Here is a 12,253-nt window from a genome sequence, read left to right as displayed (position 1 = left end):
TTCTTCATGAGGTTGAAGAGTTTCTATTCCATTCCATTCAGTGAGATCCAACATGTTCCAAATATTCCCAGGGAAGTAGCTGTGATATTGTGTTGTAGCAAAACCAACGAAGAGTCTTGTGGCACCCGAAAGAGGAACATTTTCATTCGGCATATAAGCCTTCACGAACTGCATATCATTCCCGGTGTCACTCATATATTTTCTTATGGGCTTACAAATGCTTTCGTTGGGGCCTGTGACAATGTTTGTGGGAATCTTCCCTTTCCTGGGAGGGACCCACTCACTGCCTGCGCTCACAAGGCCCGGCAAGAACATTCCGCTGGGTGTCTGATGCTTCTGATAGTCTCCACTGGTGCTTTGCCGCCTCCAGCCTCGGCCCCTTCTCTTTTCTAAACATATGTGCTTTGAAAGGGAAAAGGCTGCTGCCAGCATGTCTGACTCCTTCGTCCTGACAACATCCGACTGGCCACATTATCAAGTCTTGCTGAGACTTATCAACAGACATAGTTAAAACAAGCCTTGTGTTTATCTGGGGGGGGGGGAAGCTGTATCAATTGCGCTCTGGGACAAAGAGCTCGCTGGCACCAGGCAAATCTCTCCCTGGCATGGGAAAGGGACAGCCAGCCTGGCCTCAACAAAGAACCGCCGAGAGGGAAAGTCACCAAGAACAAGTGGGGCCTCCCAAACGCCCCCAGACCCTCGCAGCAGGAGGGAAAAAAGGATCCATTTGGCCCAAAGCCCAAAAGAAGCTTCAGAACGGCTGAGTTCTGCTCCAGTGGTTTTTAGTGCAGAATCCCCATCTAAGAACATAGGCAGTAGTTTTGAGCATATGCAAGCATCTTCCAGCCTCCTAACATTTCTAAGCTCTGAAGCTGACATAATGCTTTGGCCCACAGAAGTTTAATTTCACTGTCTTCCAGAACATGGAAAAGTTACTTTTTCAGATTGCAACTCTTAGAATCCCAAACGGGCATACTGGCTGGGGTTCTGGGAGTTGCAGCCCCCAAACAGGGATATTTCCAGGTTTTGGACTTGCCCCTTATTGCAGGAGAACGGGTGGCATATTCTAGTCACTTTTGAGGCATTTTAGAATTATAGAAATTTTCAAAATTTATGCAGTTCTTTTTCATTATTTTAAAAGGAACGTATCAAATAGTAAACAGAAGCAAAATAAGTCATTAAATGGGTTGTTTTCGGTAGTGTAGTGGTTCTTAACCTTTAATGGCCCCCCCATTAAATACCTTTTGTTGCTCTGCACTACCAAGACTTAACCCAAGATTTAAAACCTGAAAGTACATAAAATATTTATTTAAAGTTTCTCATGAATTTGGAGAGAAGGGAGAAATAAGTTAATATCTTAATACACACACTCCTATTATAATATTTTATTGGAAATTATTTATTTGATTCCATACAAATTTAAAATAAATTGTCTTTAATTCTTGCTGTAGAAACTGAAATTACAAGTACATAAATTCATTAATATGACACAATCACGAAATCCATCCCAACACTTACTCACACTGACACTGACTGACTCCAACTCTCTCTTCTCCCTGTGCAGTAGCAAGAAATGTCACGTGGTTTCTTTAAGCCACTCATCATGTGCAGAAATATCAGTTATTTGCTATCAAACAGTTATTTCCATAACTTATTTTTACTTTTGTTTGTTTTTAATTCAGGCAATCGATTAAGAAAGCCAAGTTTTACACAAACAAGAAAGTAAATTTAAGATTTTGTTCTATGGTTCCTTTTCTTTCTTTCTTTCTTTCTTTCTTTCTTTCTTTCTTTCTTTCTTTCTTTCTTTCTTTCTTTCTTTCTTTCTTTCTTTCTGTTTTAACTGCAGAAGATCATAACATTTCTTCAAGCCTTCACAGGCCCTTGTGAGGACATTGCAACCCTTCCCCCGGGGTCCACAGATCACAGGTTAAGAACTGCTACAACAGTGTAATGAGTAACAGCAACTGATCACTGTCAAGCAATACAATGAATCATGGGAACGTATGACTTTAAAAGGTAACTTTCAAAGTTCTGATGGTGGTTTTCATTATATTCAAAGAGTTAGAATGCCTGGAAGCCGACCACTATAGAATCACAGAACAGTGGAATTGGAAGGTGCCTATAAGGACATCAAGTCCAACCCTCTACTCAATGCAGGAATCCAAATTAAAGCAGATCTGACAGATGGTTGTCTAAATTTCTCTTGAATGCCTTGCAGTGTTGGAGCACTCACCACCTCTCAAGGTAATTGGTTCCATTGTCGTACTGCTCAATCAGTTAAGAAGTTTTTCCTAATAAATTGGGCTTCCTATAGCTCAAGACTATTATTATGTGCCCTGCACTCTGCCATGATTGAGAACAGATCCTGCCTCTCCTCTGTATGATTACATTTCAAGTACAGTGGTGCCCCGTATAGCGAGGTTAATCCATTCCGGATTAACCTTCGCTATACGAAAACATCGCTGTGCGGGTAAGGAAAGCCTATTGGAACGCATTAAACTTAGTTTAATGCGTTCCAATAAGCTTCGAAACTTACCCCTCCAGCGATGTTTTCGCATCCGGCGGCCATTTTGGAGCCGCCGATCAGCTGTTCGGCGGCTCCAAAATGGCCGCCGGACACCCCAATCGTCGCAAAGCGAGTGCGGCGATTGGGGCTGATCCGTATAGCGATCCCCAAAAAGGGATCGCTATACGGATTCTTTGTTAAACGGTGCGCTCGTTAAGCGAGGCACCACTGTATTTGAAAAGTGCTATCATATCTGCCTTACGTGGTAACCTTGATCTGATCCCATATAAACCAGAAGCCCCTGGCCAATGCTGGCCATATACTTTAGAGAGAGTCAGTCATCTTATAGCAGCTAATTGACAATATTATGAAAGGCAGCAAGTTGAAAGTAATTTTAATTCACCATCAAGTCTCTATGGCGAGAGAAGAGGAGAGATGCATGTGGGATTTTCCACTTCAATGTCAAAATAACTTAACTGGCCTTGGATACTTTTGCAGTGGGTGGTGGTGCCACTTGAAGGCACCAAAATGCCTTGGCTAAGACCTGCTAATTTGTTTTTAGCTTAGGTGTTCTTAGCAGATGGACTTAGACAAACAAATATTAATTTAGCCTCCGCTCCCATCTGAAATATGTTAAATAACATGCACTAGATATGGTCCGAGGACTGTTTTAAGGATAACTGCAATAATGTAAATGAATGGTTAAATCAGGGTCCCAGGTGTGAATGTTCATTCTCTGTGTGGGGATGTAGCGGGCCAGAAATAACAAAAATGCCCAACTCTGAAAAAAAAATCTAAACTGGAAGTAACCAGACATCTACTTATAATTTTGATTATTGGATTTTCAGTACTGAGGGTGTTTGCAACCTCCCCATGGGAACGACCACTGCTCTTAGCGGGGGGGGGGCTCTGAGAAAAGTCCCCCCCCCACCTTGGGACAGCAACATGGAGGGGTCCATGGGGGTTTTGGGCCTCAGGAACAACCTTGGTGACAGCTTGTGCCCACCCCTGAGGTAAGTATGAATTAATATTAATTTTAAAAAGGAATGGCAGCCTGCTCATGGGCATGGCAAACATACAACCAGATAAAGAGGCAACCGGCTGAGGTGGCACCACGAAGATAATAAATGAAGCAATCTGAACCTGAAAGTGGTTTCCTGTGTTCTTCCTTAGAACGCTGATACCCAGAGCTTGGCAAATGATTTTTAGAAGCAAATGGTTTTTTGTTGTTGTTTTGCCTTTGTAAGTGCAGTTTTAAAAACCAAATTGTTTTAAGTTCACATTTCTGAAAGACGTGCCTTTTCAGTTACTTTTTTAAAAAGCCATCCGAATGCTACAGGCTGTTGGTCGGTGCTACGAAACACCTACCTCTCCTACCAATCTTGTATCATCTCAACACCCACAACAGACCATGGGCCACAACATCTGAACCACAGGCTTCTCCTTCCTCTGTGAGACCACACAGTTGATACTTGGAAAAGTAACTTAAAAAATTAAAGTTACACTGCAAATAGAATGAGATTATTATCACTTGTCAAATTACATTCATGATGTAATGTAGCTGTATTTCAGTTATTGGAAGAAGAAAGTAGTTGCAAACAGGGAGTTATCTCTTACTAGTTACTTCTAAACTCTGCTAAAACCAAGAGCTTCTGCACACATACCATTTTTTCCACTTCACAGCCTCTAACCACCTCTCATCTCACATTGGGAAAGAAAAAAGTTACTGCCAGTTTCCAGTTCTGGGCTGAATATGACTTTTCTCAAAGGAAGAGCTTAGTAAGTGAAAAAGGGAGAATTAACCAAAAGAATCACATCCCTTCATAATCTTATTTCCTCTTGTATATCTTGTATGGGTCAAGTCTGGGCTGAGTCCAAAGCCTCAGATTAATTCAATTCAGGAGGAGGTGGCTCCAGAGATCCTAAGTCAAATGGGGAGTGCTGGGGATGGGGGGGGGAGTGGGAAATGGTTCAACAACAAGTAAAGATAAACTGGGCCAAAGAATGTGTGTTTTCCGAATGACTGCCCTTTCTCCAGTGGGTGACAGTTCCGGCTACTCGTGGAAAACACAGCTTTTCCCCTGCATGAAAGTCGCTGGCTGCTTTTCACACACACAACACATATGTATGGAGGTCAAAAATATTTTTGGCAGTGCAACTGAAAGGGGCCCACTCTGGATTCCACGCGTCTGGTTGCTTTTCCTAGATGAGAGTTTCTTGGAGATAGCCAATGGCTTGCAGGAAGGAGCCTCTTCATATCTGGAGCTCTCTTATCTTCCTGGTGAAGTTGTTTTGACAGCAGAAGGCCTGAGACAGGACAAAGACCTTTGGGGAAGGAATGAAGTTAAGATCTGCCATTAACGAGGAGGATAATGCGTCAGCACAGCAGCATATGCTACTTGTTAAAATTGCACGCAGCCGTGGGGATTGCTGGGACCAGAGGTTAGGGGAAGAAGGAAGACACACAGCCAGGGTAAATAGCCACCAAAGGCCACGAAGAAGGCCATCCATGGCTTAAACCCCTGTTTCACATGGCCAAAACCCAAACCATTTTGCTTCCTTTGCCGAAGTGATTTTGGCCCTCACAGCCTTTTTCCAGGTCCATTTGCAACATTCTCTGAGTAAACAGATTAGTCCCTCCTCACCCAATGGTGGCTGATCCTTTCGGATGGATGAGGCAGTGGCTCTCCTCAAGTTCGGGCTACCACAACTACCTTCCTCCTTACCAGAGATGACGGTTCAAGGCCCCACGCATGTTCCTCTCCTGCTGAACCCTCAGCCTCACCACACTTTGGATGAGTAGAGACTGCAACAGATGAAAAAGTTTTGTTTTTTCCCTCTCTACAGCTGACGTGTGGGGTGAATAAATAGTGTGGGAATGAGACACCATGAGGGAATTCCTGCCTCTCTGCCTGTCTGTCTGTATGAATTCAGGCATATTTGCCTAGTTGCCTGCCTGTGAGTGGGTATCTGAATTCCCATTTCTGCTCTAGGCTTTCCTGTCACCTTGACTTCATCCAATATTGGTTGTTACATCTAGTGCCCCATCCACTACAATGCCCATTAGCCACAATTCTAAGGGCGCTGTGTTGCATTCATTTTAGTTAGCTACAATCTGCAATCTGTAGATTAATCCACTCAAGCTTTAGTAGATTAAAAAGTTTTTAAAATACTTGTTCTAATGTGTGTAAATTGTAACTTCCGTTATATTAAACAATATGTAGTTTGATCTCTTCTGCTGGGTTTTGTACTATCAGCATTGCCTGGTGGAAGGACACCCAATGTTGTTTTTAGCCTCTGTATCAACACAACGCTTACTGTGACTAATCAGCATAGTGTAACAGGTAAAGTAGTTTACACCCTGACATTTGGGGATGAGTACATGGTGTCATCCTGAGGAATGTGTATTGGCTGAAACAGAAACCAGCTCTGTTGTTAGGACAGCTTATAAGGAGGTGTCATAATTGCCTCTGCTTTTGCTAATTGTAGAGCCCAAGATGGAAACTTAGCATTTTGAAAATGAAACCTGTATATTACAGGTTTACATCTAGAACTCAAGTCTTTCAGGACAAGTCTTTAGGTTGCTTCACATGTTACTGTTTTAGATATACACTTAAGATATCTAAAACTATAATTGGCAGAAAAATGACATAGGGATTTACAGCACTTTTACATGTACCAGTATTCAAGTGTTGCAATTCCATGTAAAGTTGAGTGGACTTCAAAGCAAAGTGTGCTGCTTTATATACCACCCCATAGTGCTTAAAGCACTCTCTGGGCAGTTTACAAGTTTATAAAAAGTTTTATATAGGCTACACATTACACATTATCAGCTGTCACTGGTATCACTGACTGTGAATAGAGTTTTAGCTGCAATACTACAGTTTAACCGCTGTGCAGCAATGTTCCTTTTGCACCACAAGGATGCTTTGGAAAGGCAAATTCTGGACTTTTGCTGTTATATAATAGGTGGTTTGTCTCTCTCCTGGTTCCCCAAGTTGGAAAACTCTGATGTTCCAAATGATTTTGACTTCACTACCCAAAAAATCAGCACAAAGTTATTGGCAGCATGGTCGGTAGTCACTCGTGATGAGAGTTGTAGTCTAAAACATCTAGAGGTGAAACGTTTTCTCACTATCTGTATTAGTAGAAGACCTTTCGGATCAACATGTTTCAAATCTGAGATATATGCAAAGTGCACATTTCTTGAGGTTCTACGCCCAAAGTAAAGACTATTACAGTTGTTTTATTTCCAAGCGAAGGCTTGGTTATTCACTTATGCTGAGATTATTTAACTAAATGCATGTGGATTGCTCCATTCCCTGCTGCAAATCAAGTCAATGTTTCACATTTTTTTCCCATAATTACTTAATGCAGAAAGCTGTAATCACAGTCCGTAATGACTTCCTAGTGGCAGCCTCCTTCGTAGACCAAAAATATGCCATGTTTGGAAATAAACCATCATGTCCACCGGGCTAAATTAAAACCAAATGCTTGAATTTCTAATTTAAAAAAATATTCTACAGGCCAGGAAAGGATTGGCCATGGAAATGCAAATGTGTATGTTTCCCTATGTAAAGATTCAGCCAGAATATCTACTCACAGAGTCTTGCTCGTTTGCATTTTTCTCATTGGCTACAAATACATGGTTTGATACGTATTCATTTCAGAAGCAAAGTAAGCTGCAAAAAAAAGAAAATTAAAATAAATTCCAAGACACCGTTTATTTTAGTATTCGAAACTTGCACTTTGCTCAGATGGATGGGCTATGAAGTGTGCACAAAATTCTTACCACCACATCGATTTAGATAAAGTAGCTGTCTGAGTGCATTCCTGTATGATCAAAGATATGATGCCTCCGCTGAAACTTAAGTGAGCAAGTCAACATGTACAAATGCATAATGAATACATGGGGGAGGAGGGATAGACTGGGCAGCAGACTGGGGCAACAGTGGTCTGTGGGATCTTACGTGTTAACATGTTTATGGTGGCATGCATGAACATCTTTATCTGATCATATGCAAAAATTTCTGATCTTGCAAAAATAGGTTGGACACACTATGCTGCCTAGTTTGTACAACATAACTGTCCTCCTTAAGTGGAGTCCTGTTTTTGAGTGTGTAAAAGTAATTCCTAGAAATTTTGATGAGATTGATGCATTAAGGTAGCCAATAGCTGGGGTCCATAGGAAGAATACGAGCACACAGCTAGTGTGTTGTTTTAGTTTCTCTGTGACAATTGTGTTTACTGTTAAAGGCACCATAAGCCATTGCTTGTTCTGGCTGAAGAAACATGTTTTAAAAACAGGTTTGTTTCATTGTGCAGCTCCTTCTTGTATTTTTCCCTTGAAGTCTGACCATAGGCTGCACTCTTGCCAATATGCAGTCATTAAAGTATAAGTTTTCTTGATCCATTCCCCATCTCTGGATGTTGGTTTAAAAACTGTTGATATCTTTGATACAACTGTCAAAATGGTTACTCATCTGGAAAAGAGACAAAACTATTTTTGTTCCTAATCATAGGCTCACCTACTGTCAGAAATGGCGCGGGTAACAAAAACAGAGCATTACAGAGCGAAGACCTCTTCCTGAACTTTCAACATTTGGCCTTCTCAACAACCTGCCCTTTGATGTGGTAAGGGGGATGGGCAAAAGATGATTTTTTTGTTGAATTGGCATAAATTACATGCTGGGTATTTCTAGACTAGATGGTGGAGTTTGATGCTTTTTGTTGGTTTGGCATAATATCCTCAAAATTGCAAAAATATGCTTTTGATTACAGTGTGGGTATTTCAGTGATGTGGGGCAGCGGAGCGAGAGACTGTGCAGTATTTATTTTAATTTTAGCCAGTCAGAAACCATTCAGCCTCTTTCTGTTGGTTTGTTAATGACTTATGGATGCAAATTAGGCCCGTGTCAAAGCTGGTGAGGATAAATGTGTGAGCCTGCTGTGAGGGCGGATGAGGGATGCTTCATTTCTAAATGTATTGGGATGGTCTGCAGATGTGAGTTAAGCCATACATGGGAGATGAAGTAAGGGTGGCCAAGTGTCCTCCTTTAAAGGACACTTCAAGGAACTATCCTCCACTGGTGTCTCCTTTTTAAAGGGCTGCCCTGTTCAAAACCACTTACAGGACAAAGCACTGTGAGATGGATGGACGGGAGCTTAAAGTTATCCATCAAAACAGCACCTGTCCAGCTATCTCTACTTACAGTATAAGAATCATTTTGAAATGTATGCATATAAGTATGAGATGTATGCTTTCTTTTTTGATGGTGAATTTAGTGATGCCTTTCAGTGACGCTTTTTTTTTTTTTTGGTCATGCACTGTGCACATTTTTGTGCATTGGTGGCCACCCAAGATAAAGAAAAACACCCAAACAAACAAACAAACAAACAAAAAACACTTTCTAGGGATTGTTACTGTTGCTTTTGAGTGCAACCAAGTTGAGAGTGACAGACCCAGGCTAAGCTTATGGTCAACCATACCCAAAGCTGAACCTGGAAAGGGCTATTAAAAAAAAGACTTTGCATTCCACTTAGCCAAGCCAACGCTTAGGAAACAGGACAGGATACAGTAGTTGGTAATACGTTTCACTCACCTGGAGAAGGGCTGCTGAGGCTACCTGACTTTCTCTGACCTTTGCTTCCTGTTGTTAAAATTTTTTAAAAAAAAAGTGGGGGAGAGGAAGCTGTCACAGTGCTTCCTGGGAGTTATACAGGGGGATGGACTTGATGGCCTTATAGGTCTCTTCCTGTCAGGACTGGGGCCTTGCTGGAGCCCTGCAACTTTGGTGCAGGCAGGATCATTCCCATCTCTTTCGGAAGAACTGCTCTAAGTTTTGTAGGACCCTTTCCCTGCAGCCGTTGCCCAGATCCGCAGGAGTGCCACCTGTGAAAGCTGAGGTCTGGACTATAGAAGGGCAGGCCTTTGACTCAGCAGCAAAGGTCTTTGGTTGTGCTATTGTTCCTGCTTTGCCTGGTGGTTCCTGCCCTCCTTCCCTGCTGGGTTGTTTCTGCCTTGCATCCCTGGAACGTAGTGCCTTGATATGGTTCCTTCTGGCTTTGACCCCTAGATTGCCTATCGTGATTTGCATCATCCTTCTACTTGGCTGCAGTTTGGACTCCAAACCCCAGCTGGTTGGTCTCTGCTTGGGCTGTGGGGCTGGTTCTACCTTGTTCCTGTGCTCTTGCCCTGGACTGGGTCCTGGAGCCTTTTCTGACACTTCCAACTCCATGATTCTATAATCTTGCTGCCCATTAGGATCTTTAGAAGATGCCCTCCAAGGAAATAACTCACTGGAGTTGGTGCAGAAAGTTTGGGTTTTATGTGCTAGGTGGCTTCAGAATCTGGACTACCATCTCCTCCCATTTCTAATTGATGCCAGACTTCAGTGGTTTAGCCTAAAGGTGTTTGTGCGTGCATTGTGCTTGCATATAGTTGGTATAGTAACAAGTCAGGAAGTTGTGGGGAGAGCCGGAGGATGCATGCCCTTAGCCTTATTGTGCCACTTGGAACAAGGTGTGCAACAGAGGACCACAATTGTTAGTTGTGAGCCCTTTGGTAGCACTGAAGTAGTCCCAGTCTCCCTGTAATGGTTGCATGCAATACCATAAGGAGGACACCACCACCCCATTTTTAGGCCCTGACCTTTGACAAGTGGGGTTGCTGCTGAACTGTGAACGCAAGAGCCTCGTGGCGCAGGGGTTAAACTGCTGTACTGCAGACAAAACTGTGCTCACTGGTTCAATCCCAGGTAGCCGACTCAAGGTTGACTCAGCCTTCTTCCAAGGTCAGTAAAAGGAGTACTCAGCTCGCTGGGGGGGGGGGCAATGTGTAGCCTGCATAATTAACTTGTAAACTGCCCAGAGAGTGTTTGAAGCACTATGGGGCGGTATATAAGCAGCATGCTTTGCTTTTTGCTTTGCTATTAAACGGGCTTCTAATAATCCTCTTGAATCTGTGGGTTGAGGCACACTGAGAACCAAAAGGAATCAGCAGTACAAACCCAGTTTCTCCTACCCTCCCATAACACATTACTTTCTTTGGCCTGCTGAGCCCCACATTGTCTAGGTCACTGCTTTGAGACCCACAGCCAAGATCTTCTCAGTGGTTAAATCGGTCAAAGAGTTGCTTTTGCCAGGTTGCCTCTGTTTCAGTTCTGTTTGTTTGTGTATTCAGTGGAGTTCTCTGTTATCGCCAGCCAGTCCTGACGCCGGGCTTTTCCTGTTTAAGATTCTGACTTCTGATTTCCCACCCCCTTTGTGTGTGTTTTTTTTTTTTTTTTCCTCCCCAGTTGTTTCCACTTTTATTCCTCGTCAGTCAGGCATACTAAGCAGTCGTCTCCTCTCTTGTTTGCTAAGTTGGCTGTCTCTTCACCTGCTTTTTTAGTGCCAATTCAGGATGAGTTGTACCTTCAGGGTTCTAAAACCCCTTGGGAATATTTTTCCAATGCAAATCCTATTGGAGTGACAGGGAGCCAAACCTCGGCTATAAACAACGTCCCCTGACCTCAATCCCCTGAGCATACAGAAGGGTGATTTGAAGAAAAGGAATGCCTAGATATGATTCTAAGCCATTCTTAGCTCAAGATCAGCCAGTGACCTTGTTTGCTCAGTGGGGATGAAAATCTGGATCCCCCAAGTTGCTGTTTGACACTGTAATTGTTACACCTCTTAGTCCTATGCTGATATAATGGAGACCAGTAGAGGCACCGGATGGGGGTGATAGAGACTTCAGCTCTAGCCACAGCCTGGGCTAGGATGCAAAAATAGGCATCTGTTCAGAAAACAACTTTTCCAACGTGGTGCTCTCCACAAGTGTTGAGACTGCAAGCCTGTCATCCTCAGAGACTTTATTTTTTAAAAATTTTATTTAGTCAATTAAGACCACTCTAGGCGGCTTTCAGCGGTTTAGTGAACATTAGGATGTTTTGATTAGCAGGATATTATCTGCTTTAGCCACCCTGGTTTCTCTTTCCTTTTGGATGCCTCTGCAATCCTCACGACAAGGATGAGAGATGAATTTTACCCAAAATATTACATCGTTATGACTTCTCCCTGTTAAGATCCACTAGCTTTACAAAAGCTCTTCATGGAAACTGCCCACAGTACTTTATTGGTACGGATCCAGGCAGTGGCTGCTCACATGTTTGTGTTTCTCTTGGGGACTGTCAGGCTAAACCCCCAAATTTTAGAGTGTACCACTGTCCCACTGCTCGAGCATGGCACATTAAGGAAACCACTGACTATTTGCTGGCAGGAAAGAAAAAAAAAGCTAGTGGAACTGATTAACCAGGAGCTGTTAGTTGAAGAGCATCAACCAGCCTGTTAGGGCTTTTGCTGAACAGCTTTTGGAATAATTTAGAGCATTTCAGTCACAGCAACTTGAAAAAGCCACAGCATGCAGAACATGGACTATACTTCATCTTGCTGGTGGAGAACCAGCACAGGATTGGAAGTTTGGTGCCTCAGATGAGCTCATCTGATTCTCAGGAAATAACGAATGCTGGTTCCAGTTGCTGGAAGACTGAGGGCCAAACTTCCTCTGCATGCAAAAGATCCACAGTCACAACACTTGCAAAGTTTTTTGCTCTCCCTGTCGTATTTTTTGCAGATATTCTTTCTGTCTCCATTGGCATGGGAGAATGTACTTTCCATCACCCAAACATAAATTATTCTTCAGTTTGGAATTCAGAAGTCTGCATTTTTAGCAGCATGCTGAGCTGAACCTTTTGGCAGCTGTAC

General features: G+C 42.8%; 1 long non-coding RNA gene across 1 annotated transcript; it reads right to left on the bottom strand.

Annotated features, from left to right (window-relative positions):
• Positions 1–3,738: 3,738 nt before the first annotated feature.
• Positions 3,739–9,179, bottom strand: LOC144584558 (uncharacterized). The gene is made up of 2 exons (XR_013538885.1): positions 9,109–9,179; positions 3,739–7,188 (listed from the first exon to the last, which is right to left on the bottom strand). It is a non-coding gene; the product is annotated as an uncharacterized LOC144584558 (long non-coding RNA).
• Between the last annotated feature and the right edge of the window lie 3,074 nt (positions 9,180–12,253).

The sequence above is a fragment of the Pogona vitticeps genome, chromosome 12 (assembly GCF_051106095.1).
Source record: "Pogona vitticeps strain Pit_001003342236 chromosome 12, PviZW2.1, whole genome shotgun sequence".
Lineage (NCBI taxonomy): Eukaryota > Metazoa > Chordata > Lepidosauria > Squamata > Agamidae > Pogona > Pogona vitticeps.
The sequence above is the reverse complement of the archived record's forward strand: the minus strand, read 5'-3'. Positions and strand labels throughout refer to the sequence as shown.